Below are 21,544 nucleotides of genomic sequence, written 5' to 3'. Positions count from 1 at the left end.
TCCGAGGTGGCGGTGTTCTGACCAGGGCTTGGTCTGGACAGAAGTCTCACGCTTTGATTTTGGTTTGTGTTTGAGGTTAGTAATGAAGAATCCAGGAGAACTGTTGATGCTCTAGGGAAGATAGAGATGTCACCTTATTTCCGTTTTCTATAAAGTTGAAAACGACAAAGAGCAGCAATGCTAATAATAACCGGTACTGTGTCTAGTCAAGTTCCAAAGAAATCCACTGCTTTTGAGGAAACAGAGGACTTGGATGAGAGCAGATTTTTTCACATGGAAAATTTTGACAGTCAAATTTTTTGGTAACATCCGTATTTATTCATTTATACTTTTAGCAAACATTTATTGAGTGTTGTCTTTGAGCTAGGTACATTGTTTGACCCTGGGACAGTAAAACATGTAAGACCATTGTAAATGGAGAGAAATCTCAATTAAATTCTATCATTTGAGGAGAGTTTCCAGAAGAGGGACTGGGTTTAAATGAAGTCACAGGGGATGGTGGGGTTCCCCAGGCATCGTGACAGTGGCCGTCATTACCATTCATTGACCCAGGTGAGTCCTAGAAGCTGGAGAGAAGCTCATATGCGTAGGTCACCTCTGGGAGACGCACCGTGGACCTCATGCAGGGAGCTCTGGCTGGGGAGGTAGCCACAGAGGATAAACACCAAGGTCGCTCCTCTCCTGGCTTCTGCAATGCCTGCTGGAAGCCAGAAGGACTGGGAACCCATCAGTGCGGGTCACAGAGGCCAGCCTCCCAGGGCTCGGAGCAGAACAGGGAGGGAGCTGGAAAGGGCAAAGGGGAAAATCCAGCACCACTATGGCCTCCCGAAGAGACTCGGTCTAGCAGGAGAAAATTGACACACAAGGGGATAAATTTTAATACCCATAGTAATTAGCACAACACTGACACTTAGAAAATAATGTGAGAGCCCAGATGACAAAGCTACCAGCTCTGCTACTAGGGAACATTTATTCTAGATCTCACAAAATGAGTATGAGTTTGCCTGATGAAGACAGAATGCCCTAAGGGGCAGAGGAAAGACAAGTGTATAAATCACACAAATATACAAAGCTTGTTCATAAGTCATCAATGTGACCACTGTGTAAGATACAGGGGACACAGGAAAAAGATTTGGGACTTTATGAGGCTTTGTTTGGATTCATAGAGAATAACCTCCTGAGTCACCAAAACACGTCCAATAAGCAAGTGTGAGATACTTCTGACCCACCAGCTTTGAGAACCGAAGTCCCACAACTTTGTTCATTTGTCACAGTTAAATGTGATATACCATCGCAAGTGCCATCATTGTGACTCCTCCTTTCTGTTCTAGAAATGGGTAGATCCAAAGAGCAATGGTTTGGGGGACAAGCACAAGCTGGGGCGTCAGGACCCGCTGTCCATCACTGGAAACACCATCCAGCCTTCTGTCTCTCAGCTCTCCTGTCTCTAAAGTGGAGATCACGCTTGCTCCCTCCTCTCTTCCTAAGATTGTTGTGTGCATCCAAGATGCCTGGAATGCATGTCAAGAATGTGGCAGATAAGACGCTATGATGGCTCCTTCTCCCACATCAGTAGCGACTGAGATGGGCCACATACGTGAATTTTCCAAGCAATTAAATCATGGTCTTTTAAAGCAGAGTTTCTCGGTCTCAGTGCTACGCACATTTGGAGCCAGAAGACTTTTCTACTGGAGGTGTGGGGGGCTGCCCTGGGCATTGTAGGATGCTTTGCAACATCCCTGGCTTCTACCCACTGGCCACTGGCATTCTCCTCCCCCAAACAAACCACCATGACAATGAAAAATGTCTCCAAATTTTGCCACATGTCCCCTTAGACAGTAAAATCATCCCTTCATTGAGAATCACTACATTAAACCTTCTTCAGTCTTAACCATTCTGCATGGTCATCTTTCTAAGATACGTTGGCCACATCCTGGCCTGTTAAGCATGGCTCCCGGGCTGCTACACGGGAACACGGGCTGTAACAATTACAGTGTCATCAAGACCTGTTAGGATTACTTTCCTGCACCCCTGGTCTGCTACGTGCTTGTGGACCTCGTGCCTGCATTTCGTGCTTTTTGTTTTTCCTCCCCCTCTCCCTGTGAGGCTGACAGCTGTCACTTTCCTGCAATCATCAAAGTGTACTAATTTTCTCTTTCTCATCTGCTGAGAATTTAAAATGCAGTTAGCCAGTTTTCATAGGATGCGTCTAAAATAAGAATCAATCCCCGAGTTTGGGCCCAGGTGTGCAGGGCCCTGGCCGGCGGACTTGGTCTATTTGGCCCCACGCAAAGGCTTTCTTACTTCTCAGTTCTGAATTCCTCCTTTTAGGGACACCTGCCAGGTAAGTGCGGTGTTGCCACAGTGATTATCAATGTCCCTGTATGATTTTACTCACATCGGTTTTCCCATGTCCTTGATCTAGGATGAAATAAGAGAGGGATAAAAATAGTTCAAACATTCCTACCAATTGGGTGCAAACATTTCAGAGAACAATTAGTCTTCTATTTCCTCGCCACCCTTCTCACCCCCACTTCCATTTAGAAATTATATGAGAGGGGAATATGTCACTCATGTATTGTCCAGGAGGCTGCACAGAGCCTGGCGTGGCGTCAGGTAATATGAATTTCTAACATGTTAGCGCCTGGTACAGTGGCATGGTACCAGGCACACTGTAGGCACTCAAAAACGTTTAGGGAAGGAGACACATGAATGAATAATAAGAATATAACTTCACTTTCCAATTGTCAAGATAAAAAAAAAACTTATGTAAGGTATATCAAACCAAAGAAAACGACTTCAAAAATCCAGATGAGGAACATGGTTTGCAATGAAAGCACAGGCTAATCTTTCATGTCACAGATAAAGAGGGAGCTGCCATCGTCCCGGAGGGGGGAATAAAATGATTATACGCCAGCCCACTTGCGGCTCTGCTGCCGTTCTCTTTTAAGTTTGCAGATTGGGAGTGGCCCAACAGACCTCAGCTCACGGGACAGCATTTAGCTCCTCCTTGGCCCCCCATTACAAATGTTTGTGCTTTTCACTGGACAGGAAGAAAGGGGACGACTCTCAGCATCTGCCTGACGCCGGCGGATAGGATCTCAGGTACCTCTAACAGCTCACTTGTCCGAGTTGTTAGGCTATTTCTGGCTGCCATAGCGAGGACTAATCTCTCACACCAGAATAAAGGAATCTGTAGGGGAACTCTTACCTGAATGGTGTGCAAGGTCAAAGGAAAGCATTTTACTTTTTAAAAAATGGCTCTGGGCAGAATAAAAAAGGGATCAGGGTCCAATAGGACTCTGAACACTGGGAGAAGAATGGCATTTGACTTGCTGCGTTTTGTCAAGGTCTTGACTGATCTTAATAGCCCCCATGGATGACAGATTTCCAGATAGTGATTCCGGACCAGCCAGATCCTTGAGAAAGGAGGCCAAGATGGACTCGTTTCCACTGGGAATATGGAACTTGTGCTCATGCTGCTATAGAAACATCACCCACAGGGCTGGTCTTGGATCACCCAGAATCCAAGCTTACCGCCCCCCCACCCTGAACCCTGAACTGAACAAGCCCAAGGATGCTGTGACCTGTACTTGCAGATTTCATCAGGTCATTCCAGTGAGGAGTTCTGTTGAAGAAATCAACACCATATGACCTGGCTAACCTCAAGAAAATAGCCGGTCCTTGGGAGCTAAAGAAATCCTTAGAAGATAGTACCCTCCTAATTGTATTTTCAGAAAGGCACCATTAGTCAGAAGAGATCTCTGTGTCTCTAGGGGCCTGCAGTCTCGACCTTTCAGATGGGTCCCTGGTTAATTGGAGTGGGTGGAGGGTGCTTTTTATTGTGGTGACTTTTGACCATGTTTTGGCAGGAGGCGCCTGACTAAATCACGGGCTGCTGTGGGTGAAAGATGCTGCGTCTCTGGCATTTCGTCTCCTCAGAGCAGAGCAGGAGTTAGGTGGAGTGACTTAGGAAGATGGCGGGCACTTAGCTTTGGTTTTTTCTGCATCCCTAACAAAGAGTAGGATTTGGTTCCGAGTGGTTCCAAGTGCCTTTTCGCATGCGACGACCACACAGCGATGTCTTGAGGCCATGTGTCTGGAGCATGAGCAAGCCGGGGAGTGGTCCGGGGAGTGGTACGAGACAAGTTCAGCTCGGACAGGACCAAGGTTAGTAACCGAGTGGGGAACGAGGGAGGAGGGGGGTTTAGGCGAAAGTGGAAACAGCGCAGGGGTGAAATGCTGGGTCGAATTCTCTCAATCTAGTTTAATCTAGTTTACCCTAAAGGGCTCACTGAACAATGGGTTCCGAGGCTGAAAAGGGCTCAGTGCGGAGATGTTGAGCTACGGAGGTCCTGCTGCCCATTCTGTGGTTGTTTATCAGGTCCTGGCTAGGTGCTGGCCATTCTTATGTGTGTGATTTAAGAGAATTGCTAGAAGCCTTTGAGATGTGAATTATTATCTTTATTTTCAAGACCGGGACGTGGGGGCTTCTACCTCATTTATCTTAGGTCAAGCTCCAATCCAACGTGTGCAAGACAAAAGCAAGGTTTTATTTGGGAATGGCAGAACCAAAAGCAGAAAGCAGGCTTTCTGCTTGCCCTGTCCATGTTACACTAGATACAATTCTTCTTATGCTTCCTAGGTTAAATTAATTGTTGACATCTAACCTGGGCAACTAAACTCCAGGAATAGTACTGTGTCAAAGGGAAGATGCTTCCTCACAGCAAATGTAAAACTGGTAGCCTGTAAGCTAGCTGCATATGTTCCTATTAGTTATGGAGCATACGCTCTGTGTGTAATAAGTGAGTATATGTGTGCATGTGTGTGTGTATAGTAGCTACTTATTTAATAGATCCTGTATCCACTACACCCAGAAATATGTGAAAATAATAGATATTAAAGTGTTAAAAACAGCCATCTCCAAAAGATAGGATTTAGGGTCGCTTCATTTTATTTAGTCTTCCTTTTTTTTGGTCAATCTACATTTTTTTTCTACCACGGGAATGGAGCGAAATTATACTTCTCAAGAAGACGAGAAAGAAGGAGCAGGCACACACCTGGCTCCTTTTAGAGCCAGGCGTGCATGGTTTCCCCTTTTCCGCAGCGCATCCTGGCACCTGTGTTGATATCATCACAGTGATGCGGCCTGCTTCATCACTTTGAAGGTGACCCTGTGAGCTTACCGATGTAAAGTTTGTGCAGGTATCGAAATACCAAAGGCATCAACTTGACAAAATGGAGGTTAAATCATGAAAATCAGGATTGAGAGGACGCTGGGGCTAGGCATCGGGGAAGAAATGCGAGAAACCAAAGGGAAGGAGTAGATCAGACCCAATCTAGGGGACCCTCCAGCAGGAGATGTTGGTTTGGGGCAGGGCGGTGAGCAGGTACAAAAGAAACGAATGACAGAGTTGCTTGTCACAGCCCCTGAGATCAGTCTGGGGGAGGAACAAAGGGCGGACCTCATGGCACAAAAGGGGCTGTGGGAAGATGGAGAAACACAGGCCACGGAGATGAAATAGAGAGGAGCTGGAAGCTGCGTGGTAGACAGTGTGAGGAGCAGCTCAGCCGAGCTGTGGGCACGGGTGTGTCTGAACGGTCCATGTGTGGTGCGGTCACATAGGGGCAGAGGGGCTCCCATGACTCATTCATCACGGGAAGAAATGGGGTGGGCGCGTGTAGAAGGAGCAGGGCTCCCAGGACAGAGGGCGTGGAAACAATTCAGATGAGTGTTGTTCATGACGGTCTCCCAGGAGCCTCGTGTGGAGAGACGATGATGGCAGGGGGGTATTATTTAAACCCTTTCCAACACAGCTCACTGTCTCTTTCCGTGCGGCATGAGTCATCTTCTTGGGAACTTTCTTGTTTCCAGCCAGGAGGAGGCTGCAGCACCGATGAGGGCTGTGGGGAAGACCAGTGTCCCTTCACTGCCACTTGTGCCGCTGCTCTTCACCGTCCCATCAGCCCCATCCCGAGGGGCCCCGGGGTGGAACTGTTCCGTGCAACCTGATACCTGACATGCAGGGATTGACTCGAGAATGATTTCTCAGAACCTAAGTTGTACTCTAAAATGAGAGGCTTCTGGCCCTGTTCCCACCACTCTCCTCGACGTCTTTCATCTTCTGTCCACAACAGATGTGGCCAATTTTCCCATAGACGGAACCTATTTTACTTGCAGAAGACTGTGGGATAGGCGTTATTATTGTTATAGTGGTGGTTGTCATTGTCATTTAAACTTGACCTTTTTCCAAAAGTGTTTGAGAGAGTTTCTTGGATACAATAGAATCTTTCAACAAGATTAAAACGTAAGAACTTTTTAACAGAAGGTATAGTTATAACCCAAAAGCCTCAGTGTCCTATTTCACCTTCAGGGCACTTTCTTCTTGGCACGTAGCTGGTACTCGACAAAATGTTTTGGAATTAAGAGCAAATAGGTTTGGTTTCACATAAATCATGTCTCTGTTGCCTATTAGTGTTCTATTCATTGGTCAGATTACCTTTCTTTTCTGGGCCTGGCCTGGGCTGGTGGATGGGTTAGTGAGTTCATTCATTTACCCATTGCACTAACCGAGCATATGCTGAATGTCAGAGGTGATTTGAGGCATAGAGAACACATCACCACTACATGTTCTCATCTCGGCACCAACGATACCAGGAACATAAGCTTCACGAAAGACCTGCTGTCGTTGGCAACGAAGCCCAAGACAAATCGGGGCCTACTGTTTACAAGGCAACTTCTTACGCCATGAGGTGCAGAGAATACATAGTGTATCCTTATAAATACAAAAGAAAGGTAGGACATTTTATTGAAAAATAATAATGTGGAACATTATGGTTTATGATAATTTAGTATAGATAATTTATGTAACCATTTGCACAGAAATGATGCAGAATATGTCTGCCACCATTCCTATTTTGTCACTGAGGTAACTCCTAGAACCACAAGGGGTTTGTCTAGGTTCTCCAGACAAGCAGAACCAGTAGGAGAGAGGGGGAGGCTGAGAAGTGCAAGGGCCGCAGTCAGCAAGCCGGAGACCCAGGGAGCCAATGGTGCAGATTTCAGTCTCAGTCTGAAGGCAGAGCAAAACCGATGTCCCGCCCCAAAGACAGCCAGGCAGAGAATGTTGGGGAGGGCAATCTGCTTTCCCCAATGTACTGATGTAAGTGTTCATTTCACCCTGAAACACCCTCACATACACGCTCAGTTTAACCAAACATCCGGGCACCCGTGGCCCAGACGCATCAAACTAACCATCACCCATGTTTTACCCAAGACTGCGCATCATGAAGAGGGAGATCTCAGCACGCACAGCCTTCCACGGGTTTCTCGTTGAAATACCAACCATGCCCAACTCTACTTAGCTGTGGCAAACACAAAAATGGGTTACGTTTGGGTATGTGTTATCAATAGCTGGTTCACAAATACCCAGCGTGTGTCCCTTCTCTCACTAAAGCAGCTTCAGTGGCCAGGAGCCTCTCCTGCCTCTCTGCCGGGCTGAGAGCTACCACCATCAAAACCATTGGTGCACAAGGTGCCTAGACTGTCAATCAAAATTTAGTAAACACCCTGGCTGGTGTAGCTCAGTGGATTGAGCATGGGCTGTGAACCAAAGTGTCGCAGGTTCAATTCCCAGTCAGGGTACATGCCTGGGTTGCAGGCCATGACCCCCAGCAACCGCACATTGATGTATCTCTCTCTCTCTCTCTCTCTCTCTCTTCCTCCTTCTCCCTCCCTTCCCTCTCTGAGAATGAATAAATAAATAAAATCTTTAAAAAAAATTTAGTAAACAAAAGGGAGGGCAGGATGAAGTGGGGAGAGGAGGAGAATATAGCCAAGGAAGGAAGATAAATAGAGTGTGGAAAAATGAAGAAAAAGAGAGGGCAAATGAGGGAAAGAAGAAAGAAAAATGAGGAAAGGAAGAGAGAAGAAGAGAAAAAGAGGAAGAAAAAGAAAGAGCAAAGACAGCAAGAAGGGTTCTGGAGCTGAACAGGGACAAGGGATAACCGCCAGTGAGGCTGGAAGCACGTGGACTGGGCCGGAGCAGAAATGACAGGATTCTGCCAGCTCTGCTGAAAGCAAGCCCAGGGCCTCAGACCCGACGCCCAGCCTTTGTGGACCACGAAGGAAGGAGTGAGACCAGGTCATCTGATGGAGCTCCTTCCCACATGAGCACCCTGTTTCCATCCTGGGCCTCCAAGGTCAGCGAGCATGGCCTGGCCGCCAGTGTGCCGACCCAGTCCCGTTCCCTTCATTCGCCCAGTCTTCTCATTAGGCGCCTACGTGTCCTGAACAAACACAGGGAAGGAAACACACAACGTTCTCCATAGGAGCTCCATGGCACAACCTCGAGAGGACTTGAGAAGGACAAATCTTACTTCATTCCGCTGCCTCCAAAAGCCAGTATCCATGCAACACAAACCTTGGGTTGTCCCCTCCGCGGCACCCAGGCAGAGCGTGACTGGGACACTTCTGTAAGGAGAATGTACAATGAAATATAGATATTTATAATTGAAGTATCTTTCCCCTGGGTATCTCTTCTTTTTTCCTTTAATGAAAATTCAGTCGGCTGAGTATTCAGCTCCCCAAGGAAGAGCCCTCGGCGGCCGCTTACGCTGCACGCATGGAGAGAAGCCATAACGGAAAATGACACCCACCCCTGGCTAAGGCTCAGCGGGAGACAAGGTCTTTGAGGTCAGCCCCTCTCAGCTGTGAATTAGGTATTAGGTACAGAATGTAGCGAAAAGCATTTTGTGGGAACCCGCGCACCAAATGGATGCTAGATCCAATTTTACCCGTGTACAGGTATATCAAATAAATTTAATTTCCCCATTGAAGGTGCTTGCTTTTAATTCTGGGGCCAGCAGTGCAGAACAGTTTTGAAGATTAAATTTTTATTCCGAGAAAGCGGCAGTTGGGGATAGAACATTTGATGCAGGAGTAACCAAAAAGCTGAAGTTTTTTTTTTTTTTTTCGGTGCTCACAGGGCGGGGTGGAGTGGGGGAGCGGGTAGAAAGATCTAGGGAGCCCTAGGTAGACAAGAGACCTTCAGGTGCAGGATTACCTCTGCCACCTCATTTCAAGCCAGATAATCACCTTATTTATAACCAAAGCAGAGCTGGCGCTGACACCCCGATTGCGGCAGCAGGGACCCTGCGGTCATCTGAGACATCTGGCGCGCCTCCGGGTTATATGTGGCTGCTGAGCTTCCTTAATGACTACTATCAAATGCACATGGATAAGGAGTAGTTTTAAGGCCAAACTGGAAGGTTGTAAAGAATAATCCTGAATTACTTCCCTCATGAAGCCTTTCCTGATTTCTGCCGCTCACCCACCGCTCTGTCGTGTGTCTCACTGACCCAGTCCCTGTGCATGTGTCCACGACGGGACGGGAATGCAAGGTAGTGCTGCCTAAGGGTTAAGTCCTACAACCTCGGGCAAGTTACCTGGCCTCTGTGCACGTGAAGTTTCCTGCATTGGAAGTGGCGATCATGGTAATAGGGTTGCGGGGATTGAGTGAGCGTACTTACCTCAGTACTTGGCCCACGGGAAGTATTACAGGTAACATCAGAGGCCCGTGGAGGACAGCCCTGTCTGGCTGTCGGGGCTTAGCCCAGTGCCTGACACCTTTTCACAGCTCCATGGGAAACACAGTTGATTGGCTGTTTGACCTCAATTTTCTGCCTGCCTAGCATTTCATACTTCAAAGCTTGGGGTATTTGGGGGTGTTCATCAAAACGAACAAGTTTATGTTCTTCCCACTTATTGAGTGCCCACTCCTTTCCAAATACTGTTCTGGTTACTTGATGTAAAGTATTCTATCTCATCCTGATGTAACCCCCTTATTTTCTCACCACTCTAAATATTAGGACAGAGAGGCTCAAAGGGTTTAAATAACTTGCGTAAGGTGGCGAGCTGGTATTCAATGAGCCAGGAGTCAAACACATCACTCTAAGCTCATGCTCTTTTTACCTTTCCTTGGCCTCCTGCGTGTACCAGGGATTGGATAGTTAAGGGACATGTGGGCACTCTCTCTGGCGTGCTCTGCCTACCTACACGGTCCACCCTCCTTGCATGACCAGGGAAACTTCTGGTCAGTCTGACTGACTGCCCCTCCTGCCCTAAAGGCCAAGCGCTCAGCCTGAGTAAAGATATAGGCAGAGATTTTCTCAGCTCGTCCTCCAGCCTCCCAGCAAACCCCACCCACCTCCTGGAACGTGTCCACTTGGAGGGCACTGCGAGGTTCGGGTCACCCCGCTGGCCATGAGGCCAACAGCACGCTGGGTCTCCGACGCCTTCCACCCGTGACTCCATGAGCAGTTCATAGTGCAGCTGGAAACTAATCCTATTTAAAGTTTAGATTCCACACGAGATCATTCTAAGGGGCTGTAGCTGCTGCTTAAACAGGCGCGAAGGGAACCTGCAGTCTTACACACAGTACACAGGAACCCTGCGATTCCCGCATGTCTTTTGTGAGAAGCTACCTGTCACTAGAATTCTCTTTCTTGCTTTCTAAAATATAAAATCCTTAAGAAGGTGCTATTTTATTGGCTATCTAAAATAACTTATGAGGACGGAAACTGCAGCTGAAAAAAATTATATGGTTGTGCATATATACATATATATAAGTATACGGTATATTCCTTTTTATGTAAGAAAAGGAAGTAATTGTCAGTTCAAGTAGCAGTTTTGAAAATAGGAGCAATTTCATTCAGAGGGCAGTCCTTGAGCATGAACAGATTCTAATGAACAAAGAGGTGCTTATTGCTGTGTGTATCTTAAATTGGATTTGTTTTAGTGAGTCGAGTATTTTAAGGAGAAGTACATGTTAAGAAGTTAAAAGAGGGTTTTAATGAGGAAGGTTTCGGGGGCTTTTTGTCAGATAGCACTGATCAGAGTTTAATTGGCTTCTATTTCTTGCACTTACGTTTTCCGAAGAAGGTGGGCATCTTCTAATGTTTAAAAAAATAAAGTCACCTACTCACTAATTGTTTTGTCAGCTAGTGGCCAAAACCAAGAGCGGGTGGGCTAAGACCAGGTAGGTAAATATACCGTCGTTGTCACCATCGGATTCTGCCCTCGGCCATGGCAGACATCAAAAATCAATCTGAACGATCTTAACATTCTTCTTAACACCATCTCTCACGCGGCCACCACCAGTTCACTGACACTGGCCACCACTCTGACCCCCCAGCTAACAGTCCCTTTGTCCCTCCATAGTCAGAGCCAGTGTTCATGTAAGAGTAGCCAAAAGTTAGAACAGGATTCCATGGAGAATAATAACGATGGAAACATTCACTGTGGAAATCATACCACATGAGCCCCGTTTTATGAGCAGAAGCAGGACTGTGGCTTCTGGTGTAGGAAAAGAGTCGATCGTCTGGAGTTTGGCTATATTTAGGGTAAGTAGGGCACAGCTCCTACTGTATATAAACTTCCTATCTCCCACGGGTGACATGCCCCCACCCTTCTAGCTCCACAGACTCTGTCTCATTCTGCTTCTTGCCATCTCTCACCTGAACTTCTACAGTAATCTCAAGCAACGGGAAGTGCTTCCAGAGCAGGGCAGTGTCCGTTTTCCTTATCACTTGTACATGAGTGCCTACTACCATTTGGCACAGCGACTGAGTGTGAATGAATGAATTCCTCCTAATTGGTCTGCTCACTGCCTTTAATTGTATCCTTCATTTCTCGGCCACATGTGGATCTGTACATGTCACCCCTCTGCCTAGAGCCTTATCTCCTTTCTACCTACTGAGTGAGACCCAACTCTACCGCAACCACGCTGGCTGCTGGCCAAGCTTCATACTTCATCATCTAGCAATAGCGAACTCTTTCAAGTTCCACACAAATATCACGTGGTTCATGCCTGGGTGCATGTACTCTCGCTCTCCCTGAGACTCCTTCCTCTCCTAACTCCGGCTCATCCTTCAAAGCTCAATTAAATCACTATTTCCTTAGAAATTCTTCCCTGATTCCAGAGTTGGGGTCAGTACCTCTCCTTTGAAAGTTCATATTCTCTGTTCATGTATTTATTATAGCACTCACCATGTGATATTTTAATGATCTATTTTATGTCTCCTTAAATAATTACGTTTTTGCTGCATGTTACAGAAAATCCAACTCAAACTGAAGTACATTGGTTCATGTAAATAAAAAGAATTACCCAGCTTCAGGTATAGTTTGATCCAGAGATTCATAAAGCATTGGGTTTCTTTTTCCTGTGTTTCTTTTGACCCTGTCTTCCTGTCTTTACCATCAGATCAGCCCCTTGTGGTACCCAAATAATTGCCACAGCTCCTAACACAGGTTTCCTTATTAATATCCAATTGGGAAGAAAGAATTTCTCACCCTGGCTGGTGTAGCTCAGTGGATTGAGCTTGGGCTGCGAACCAAAGTGTCGCAGGTTCGATTCCCAGTCAGGGTACATGCCTCGGTTGCAGGCCATGACCCCCAGCAACTACACACTGATATTGCTCTCTCTCTCTCTTTCTCCCACCCTTCCCTCTCTAAAAATAAATAAATAAAATCTTAAAAAAAATAAAAGAATTTCTCTTCTCACCAGCAGATAAAAGCTCTTCAGTGTTCACTGATCCAATCAGTAAGTGGCTGGTGCCCATCCCTAAACCAACTATGAGTGTAAAAGAGATGAGAGTGTGCTGATCAGCCAAGATTTCATGGCTGAAAATACTAGGTCCTTGCAGGAATGGAGAAAGGATAAAGATACCTTGGAGGCCACCAACCATATCCACTACACTTTCCAGTTAGACCAGGCTCCTGATGGTTGTGCATTCTCTGCCATTTTCATCTTTAGTTTCCCAGCATGTAGCACAGTACTTGCAAAGCAGATGATGAATATGTATTTCCTTAGCTGAAGAGAGCCAAGCACTCTTGGACCAATAACATCTATGTTCACACCCACCTGCACCCCTGCTCACACCTGAGCTCTGCAGATCCACCTCCATGCTGGCTGCCTCCTCCAGCCCCTTCTGTCCCTTCCACTCGATAAGTTTTTCTGCCTAAAGTGGGCTCCCATTTCTCTTGTTGTAGGTTACCTTTTCTCAATCAAAATTCACACCTAAACCCCACCCATGGCCACCCCAGTCCCAGGAAGATCATCCAGTCTAGTGGCTCTCTAAGGCTCCCCTTACAAGTTGAAGATTCTGTGATAAATGCTGAACATATCAGCAGAAATGATGCAAAAATCAAAAGAGAATGGCTAGTCAGTCAGCTCTTTCTTATTAAATATTCCCCAAAGGCAGCTGCTATGTGTCTTTTGATTGTGCCTTCAAAAGAAAGAGTATAACAGAGTAGAAAGAGACTAGACTTTGCAAACAGATATGGTTCAGATTCTGGTACCGTCACCTCTTAACTCTAAGAAATGTTGGGCAAGTGATTTAATCTCTCTGAGCTCAGCCCTCTCCTGTGCAAAATGCAATTCATAATCCTCAGGTCCCGGGAAGATAACAAGGGTTAAATAAGATTAGCTCAGTGTGGCGGGGCCAACACACAGCAATCAATGTGGCTTCCCTCCTCTCCCTGTAGCATCCAGAGCACATCATTGGAATGCCTAATACTTTTATTAGTCTCATAATGCCAGTCTTCAGGTGGTCCAGGCTGTTGAAGAATCTCGCTGGAACAAGAGAAGCATTTCTGAGGGCTAGGCTGGCCTCACAGTGTTGAAACACAGGACCTTGAGGCTCCCTGGCAATCTTTGGTAACTTGTCCCATTCCCCCCAAAAGCAGTTGTCTGTCCAGGTTGGCCTGCCCTGGTTTTGTTTCCCAGTGAAGCAGGAAATAACAAGCTTGCCAGCTGTGGTCTCTCTGAAGAACTAGACAGGCCGGGTGTGGAAGTCAGAACGACCGTGGCTTCCAAGGAGCTGTGAGTGCCCTAGGGGTTTCCGTAATGCTCGCTTCCGAGCACGCTACCTCCACGATATAACACCCAGTCCCCTCTCCTGTTTCCAGCAGTAAGCCTGACTTCAGATGTGTGGCAGGGAAGAGAAGTTCTCTCTAGACCTCAAACAACGGGAGGTTGTTCGTTCGCATCCTCGTTTGTACAGGGGTGGGCAAAAGTAGGTTTCTAGTTGTTTGCGTGGAGAAAGGCATACAGATTATGATGATTACAACAGCCTGATTGACTCAAATGAATGTCATAATAGCACAGTGCATGATGCACGTAAACAGTACAGTAATTAATAAGTAAATAATAATAGAAGAATAAACTGTATCATGTACTCACAACTGGGAACCTACTTACTTTTGCCCACACTGAAGAACCCCATGGGGTGCTGTTACATGGTTATTCCTTCAAACCTTTATACCTCCTCTTGGTTCCTCCCTCTACATTCCCTTCTCTCCCCTTTCCCAATGTTTGCTCCCCTTTCCTATTGAGACAAAACAAAATTCCACTCACTGTCTCATTCAGGGCATTTCATTATCATCAGCTTTCCAGATTTCCACTACTAGTCCCCCTCTACCCTGTAGAGCTCACGAAAAAAAACTTCATCAAAGAAAAATACTTCCTTCCCTCGGAAGAATTCTAATGTCAGCTGTTAATAATCGTTATTAATAGCACATCCATTTCATATAGAAATCCGAATGGATTTTTTTTCCCTGCAAAAATGTACAGAAGGGGCCACCCCGTGGAAAGAACTGCTGAGGTTCTTACATCCCAGGGACTGAAAAACAAAGCCAGAGCCATGATTAGACGCCTGAATGGGGGAAGGGTAGATACTGTAAGTGTTCCCTGCCAGTGGGTTTTTAACCGCCCTGGCAGTCGTTAGAGATTTTTTTTTTAATCATAACACTCTGGAGTTTTTGGAGGGAGCCAACATGAGGAAGCCGTTGCCCTCGTGAGTCATTTTCTCTGCCTTCATGCAGAGTACTCTCATTTGGTAAATCCGACTGCCAAAGGCTCAGCTCTTTAAAATTTTACACCTCTCCATTTTCATGAGAACATCCAGAAACAAGTCACCTTTCAGGGGCACAGGTCTTCAAAGTCCCACATCATGGGCACATATATAGGTTTCTGAGTCAGAGAAACATAACAGATCCTTAGGGTTTTTAAGCAAAGTTGCTTTCCTCTCAAAAAAAGGAATGTATGCCCATGGTAGAAAGTCTCCGAGTATACAGATAAGCAAAAGAAAAGAAGAGTCACATCCCATCCCAGCACCCAGAAATAACCACCGTTAATATTTCATTTCACATGCTTTTAATCTTCCAGGCATATATGTACCTGGGTGTATGGTTGTTACAGGAAAATAAATCCCACACTGCATGCAGGTGTTGTTTCTGGAGCTCAGGTGAACAGGGTGGAGTTAATGGTAGGACTTGATTTGCAGTACACAATTTTTTCAGCTATGTCTGGACACTGTTGTGGGTTTCTCCTCCTTTTTTTCCAATTTTATTTCCAATTCCCACTCACTAAAGCAAAATTACCGGTGTTTTTACATATTGTGAACATACACTATTGCTTTGAGTATGAAAGTGCTTATAATCTACACAAATAACACTGTGACATAGACCTCAGTTTCTTCACCTTTACCTAACACTCTTTTGAAATCTACCCACATGTCTACATTTATATCTAGTCTGTGGTTCTGATTGCCACATAACATTCGATCACATTTTCTTAACTGCTACCCTGGTCACATACACTTGGGTTGCCTCCTACAAAGACCTGAGAAAGACTTATCTGCTCTAGTTCAAGGATGGAGGTTCTGGATTATAGGACGTCTTGGTGTCTAATTTTACTATGAGCTGCCTAATGACAGCCCATAAGAGTGAACCAGTGTGCATTCCCTTTGCAGAGCTTGGTGTTATCCAGATTTCTAATTCTGGCCAATCTAATGGGTACAAAGCTGTATCTGGATATTTTAACTTGCATTTTTCTGATAACCAGGGAATTTGAACTTAGCTCCAAATATTTCATAGCCAGTGAAGCTTCCCCATGCTAAGATTAGTCTGTTCAAATCCTTAGATTATTCCAACTGGGGGGATTCCTGCCTCTTTTTCAGATTATTTGTCTGACTTTCCTGTAGATTAAGGTTTGTTGTTGTTGTTGTTGTTTTTTAATACTTTATTTAGATTTTTTGAAGATTTTATTTATTTATTTTTAGAGAGGGAAGGGAGGGAGAGAGAGAGAGAGAGAGAGAGAAACATCAATGTGCGGTTGCTGGGGGTTATGGCCTGCAACCCAGGCATGTGCCCTGACTGGGAATCGAACCTGCAATGCTTTGGTTCGCAGCCCGCACTCAATCCACTGAGCTATGCCAGCCAGGGCTATGTTGTTGTTGTTTGTAAAGATTTTATTTATTTATTTTCAGAGAGAGGGGAAGGGAGGGAGAAAGAAAAGGAGAGAAACATCAATGTGTGGTTGCCTTTCACGTGGCCCCCACTGGGGACCTGGCCTGCAACCCAGGCATATGCCCTGACTGGGAATCGAACCAGCAGCCCTTTGGTTCGCAGGCCAGCGCTCAGTCCACTGAGCCACACCAGCCAGAGCTAGATTAAGGTTTTTGATATTGCCTGTATTTGGACACTCTGTTATCTTTGTGCTAACTTACCTTCAGTAGTTTTGGGTTTTATTGCCAAACACAAATTCTTTTTTTAATCTAGTTGTATTTATACTTATGGTACATATCCTTCATATGGCATTGTTTTGTTTTATGCTGGGGGATTTGCTGGTTAAACCTGGTTTGCAGAGTTTCTTGTTACAACTGGAAAGTTTATACAACTTGAAGGTCCCTAAAACTTTTATTTTCACAGTGCTTTCATTGCTATCATCTCATGTGATCGTTATTTTAAAAAACCCTGAAAACTACATAAAGTAGGTATAATTCCCCCATCGTACAGATGAGGAAACTGATTTGACTCAGAAAGATGTAGTGACCTGCCCAAGTTCACATAACTAATCGGTGGCCAAGTCAAGATCAACGGTCAAGTCTATCTCCCAGAAATATCCCTGTGGGGCTTATTAAGAGGATCGTGTCCAACAAGGTACAAACACTGTAAACTTCCCCATGAGAAAGTCATTCACCACCGGATGAGATAGTCACATCAAACATAAGTTTTAATAAGTCTGGATTGACCATGATTTTGGCCTAAGAAGTGAGCCAAATGGCCTTCTCCTCAAAAAAAAAAGCAGAGATGCCAGAGTGGGAAGGGGTTTCCTTAGCGAGTCCTGCTCTGAAGGGGTGACTGCAGATACATGATGGCTTTCAAGGTGAACCGTCTCCTGACCCTGCCCTCCGGGGACAGGGATGGACTGAGCCATTGGGACAAGAGTGACAGAAACTTGATATGAAGAATGGGAAGTAGGAAAAAGTCTCTAATCACTCTCACACCAACACAGAATGTTCTTTCAGAAAATGGGTGTGTAATTCACTTTGACCTTCGTACAGACCATAAAAAGACAGATCTGAAAGAATATTGGACTCTGGCCCCTAAAATCAATGAGTACTATCTCAGGGGTAGGACTAATGGCTGGCGGTCAGGTGACTGTAGGGGAAGGTGAAGCCGAGCTCTTGGCGCCCGCTGGCGAAGGGAAAGGTGATTGAATAATGGGGTGATGGGGGACTCATTCTTCAGCATAATCTTAATTACATTATAAAATGCTGTTCATCAGCATTCTGTTCATCTTGCCATGTCCTTCAGCACCACAGGCAACAGCAGGCAAAACCTGTGTTCTCTGACGGAACATGTCTCCCTCATAAAAAGCTTCCTTTTGCATAATCCAATTGAGCAAGCCATATAGTCAGTACTTTCGGAAGAATCAGTATTTCAGATGTTTGCCAAATAGGTTATAATGGGTGCAAAAGGTTATAATGGCAATACTAATTATATCTTCCGAGTACTGCTTACTCTGCACTAAGTACGGTGTTAAACAAGCATCATTTCCTTTACTCTGCGCGGTGGGGATGAGGGGGACAAGGTGGGAACCCAGGGCATAAGTAGTATTAGTAAGGACCTTAAGGCATAGGAAGGTGGAATGCATTGCCCAAAATTAAAACTCAATGGCTGGCAAAACTAGAAAGCAAATCCAGAACAGTCTGATTCCAAGATGAATTTCTGTGTTCCTAAAATGTGTGTTAGTTACCCATCACTGCATAGCAATTCATCCCAAAGTCTGGCTGTGAGAACAACAAACATCGTTACCTCTTGTGCGGGTCACAAATCCAGAAGTGGCTTAGTTGGGTGTTTCTGGCTCAAAGTCGCTCATAAGTTTGAGTCAAGGCATCCCCCAGGGCTACAGTCACCTGAACTTGACCAGAACTGGAAGATCTGCTTCCAGCACAAAATAAAAATATCCTAGCAGGTTTTTATGAGGATCAGCTAAAACAGTCGATGAAAAAAATGGTATGTAAGCTGAAATAAGCTGCACAAATGTTAGATATTATTGTTATGATATGAATTTATCATCGTCTTGTATAGGTTATTCAGGGAAGTGCAGATAATAGTGACTCCTGCAGAAGAATGCCCAGGGCCAGGCATGGTTAACTCCATGCCCCCAGGAAAGCCTGGCCCCTATGGAGGTGACATTTCTTCCAGGGCTCTTAACAGTGGAGATGCAAACACCTGGTTTCTGCAAATAGCCCCCATGAGACAGTTCATATCCAGTGGTCCAGCTTGGGTTCCCTGCTTCTCCTTATGGTTGATAGAAGGAAAAAAAAAAGATATTCTCACCTACAGAGACCTGGTGGCTGCTAGAGAGTGAGCACCCATACCCTTTGTGGTCCAGCCCCAGATAGTTGGGTCTAAACCCAGGATGGAAGTAACAAATGGTCTGGATAGAAAATGAAGCCAGAGGTTAGCCTGAGAGAGCAGACTGTTAGACCTTCTTTGGCGTGGGATGAACCCATCAGTGTCCGTACTTGTTATGAGGAAACTAAGGCTCACTGAGGTTCTGTGAGGTGGAGATACAACCTACTGTGTGTGTGAAGCACCCAGAAGAGTGTCTGGCACATCATAGGTGCTCAGCCAATAGAAGTGTAGTGTCGCTTTGTTACTGTCATCACTCCCACCTTATATGGTCATTTTGAGGTTTAGGATAACATATTCAACTATTTACTTAATAACCTTCTTGTGCCATAGGTTGTAAATGCATTGAGTATACAAATCTTGTGTATCTATCTGTCTTACTACTGTATTCCCAGTACCTAAAACAGAGAAGATGCCCAGCAAATATACATGAATGAGTATACTTAATACAAAACCTGGAATATAGTAGGCTGTCTGTGGTTGATAGTTACCAGCGTTATCATCAACCAGCATGATCATTATCCTCACCACCACCATCACTCTCATCTCTGGGGCATAAAAACACCCTGGTATGACTATACAACTATGTTCTCATTATACGAACATAAGACCTAATTCCTCTTCCACTTCTGGTACTCTTAGTTCACAGATGGGTCACAAAAGATGCACTCTATTATATTAGTACTATATTGTTGTGACTCAGGTGAAAAGTATTTTTTATCCCTAAAAAACCTGACTCTGTCCCCAGATTCACCCAAAATCTCTTGGAGTATTGAGTCCTCTCCTCTAGTATTGAACCCCTTGTCCACTATCTATTGTGTGGTGTTAGGTCACTTACCAACTTCCATGGCTTCATTTATGAAGTGAAAAAATAATGTTAACCAAATATCATTAAGGCTGTTATAAGGGCCCTGACGGGTGTGGCTCAGTGGGTTGCAGTGTCATCCCACAAACGAAAAGGTCACCAGTTTGATTCCCAGTCCGGGCACTTGCCTAGGTTGCAGGCCAGGTCCCCAGTTGGAGGTGTGCGAGAGGCAACCAATTCATGTAATTTTATTCCCAACTTTGCTAATCATTCCAAAACTTGAGTTTGCGTGAGAGGAAAAAGAGATCCTTCCAAACTCTAGGGAACTCTGCAGGGATGGAAGGTAGGGGTCCCCAAACTCAGTGTGACTTTGGGTGATGCTTCCGAGTCTCACAGGCTTTATCCCCAAAGTAAGAGGAAATGATGACAGTAAAACAATGTGAATGTACTTAATGTCACTGAACCATACACTTAAAAATGGTTCAAATAGTAAATTTATGTTACGTATATTTTACCACAATAAAAAAATTTTTTAAAGAGGAAATTTCTGGCTGGCAAGACTAGCTTTCTGATACTGGCATGCTCAGACTTGAAATGAATAGTATTAGCTAGCATGTATGATCCTCATCTACGTACCAGGCACACAAAAATGTCAGGTGTGGCCCCATGTAACCCCCTCAGTGCGACCATGAGTGAGGTTCTGTTATCACCTCATGTCACAGATGGGCACGTGGAAGCTCAAGCTAGGATTTCTAGAGCTGGGATTTGAACCAGTGGGTGTCTCACTGGACAACTCATGTGTTGCCCACTTTTTTCTGATGCTCTTTTGGATGAACCACCGAGTCACAGGGGCAGATAGCCCAAACCTTGGTCAAGGAGAACTTTGGTAGAGAAGGTCATACGGAGGCTTGTCAGAGTTGGCAGAAGGCCATGGCTACACTGGTTCTTTGAAGCTCCCAATATATTGAAACAGAGGGAGACAGGAAAGGAGGAGGAGGAAGAAGAATACAGATAGAGGGAAAAAATCAAACACTAGCGTTTTTTAATCACATTTGTTATAATTGTGTGGTTTTGATAATAACAAAAAAATACCTTATTGAGCAATAATATCAAACGTCCCGAGTAAGGCCTTCCAAAATTGGGAGGCCTGAACAAACAGTTACCAGCCCCTGCCTCTTCCTTCCCACATTCTAGTTCCTCCCATAGAGAGAGGCTTTGGTGGAACCTCAGGGGGATCATCTTGGCACACGCATGGGCCATGGACAGGCTTCTGGGACACTAGGGCTGGATAGAGCAACAGCAAGTCCAGGGTTCCCTCCCATCATCAGCTTGACAAGACACAGCTCTTAGGTCCCCAGTCCAAGAAGGGTTGCTCCCCACAATCTACTCTTATGGACTCGATTGATTCTTAAAATAGTTGCAGTAATCATAGTAGTGATAATAATAGCTAACACATAGGAGGCTTACCATATGTCTGATAAGCACGCTACACATAACTCATTCACTTCTCCCAACAATTCAGTCAGGTGGGTACAGTCAGCAGTCACCATCTTTTTCCATAAGGAAACAGCTGTACCTAGGAGTTAATGTCAGTTGCCCAAGGTCATGAAGTTTTTAAGTTGCAGAACAGAATGATGAAAATGGCTACCATGCACAGAGCACTTATAGGGGGATTGTTGCCAGGTTTGAATGGAATAATTCATATAAAGATTTAACCCAGACCCTCACACTAAGCCTAGGGCAAAGGTCCTATGACTATGACCCTTAATCTACCGATGGGGAGAGCACAGCTTAGGGAAGGCAAGAAACTGGCTGAAAACGCACTGCTCAAAAGTGACAGAGCTGCAGGGTCTGTAGCATGCCAGAGCACAAATGCTGGTCTGTCCTCATCTCTGGCCTTTGCAAAGCCTGAAGACGAACTGAGAGGGGAAATTTCTGACTGTCATAGCACTGCTTTGCCAGGTCTCCCTAGTGGT

The 21,544-nt window shown here is 45.3% G+C and overlaps 1 protein-coding gene across 1 annotated transcript in view; it reads left to right on the top strand.

The window, feature by feature from the left end:
* SAMD12 (sterile alpha motif domain containing 12) overlaps nucleotides 1–21,544 on the top strand; it is a 344,026-nt gene that overhangs the window by 282,733 nt on the left and 39,749 nt on the right. The window lies entirely within an intron of this gene.

Source organism: Phyllostomus discolor, chromosome 7 (assembly GCF_004126475.2).
Source record: "Phyllostomus discolor isolate MPI-MPIP mPhyDis1 chromosome 7, mPhyDis1.pri.v3, whole genome shotgun sequence".
NCBI lineage: Eukaryota > Metazoa > Chordata > Mammalia > Chiroptera > Phyllostomidae > Phyllostomus > Phyllostomus discolor.
Note: the sequence above shows the minus strand (reverse complement) of the source record. Positions and strands in the feature narration are given on the sequence as shown.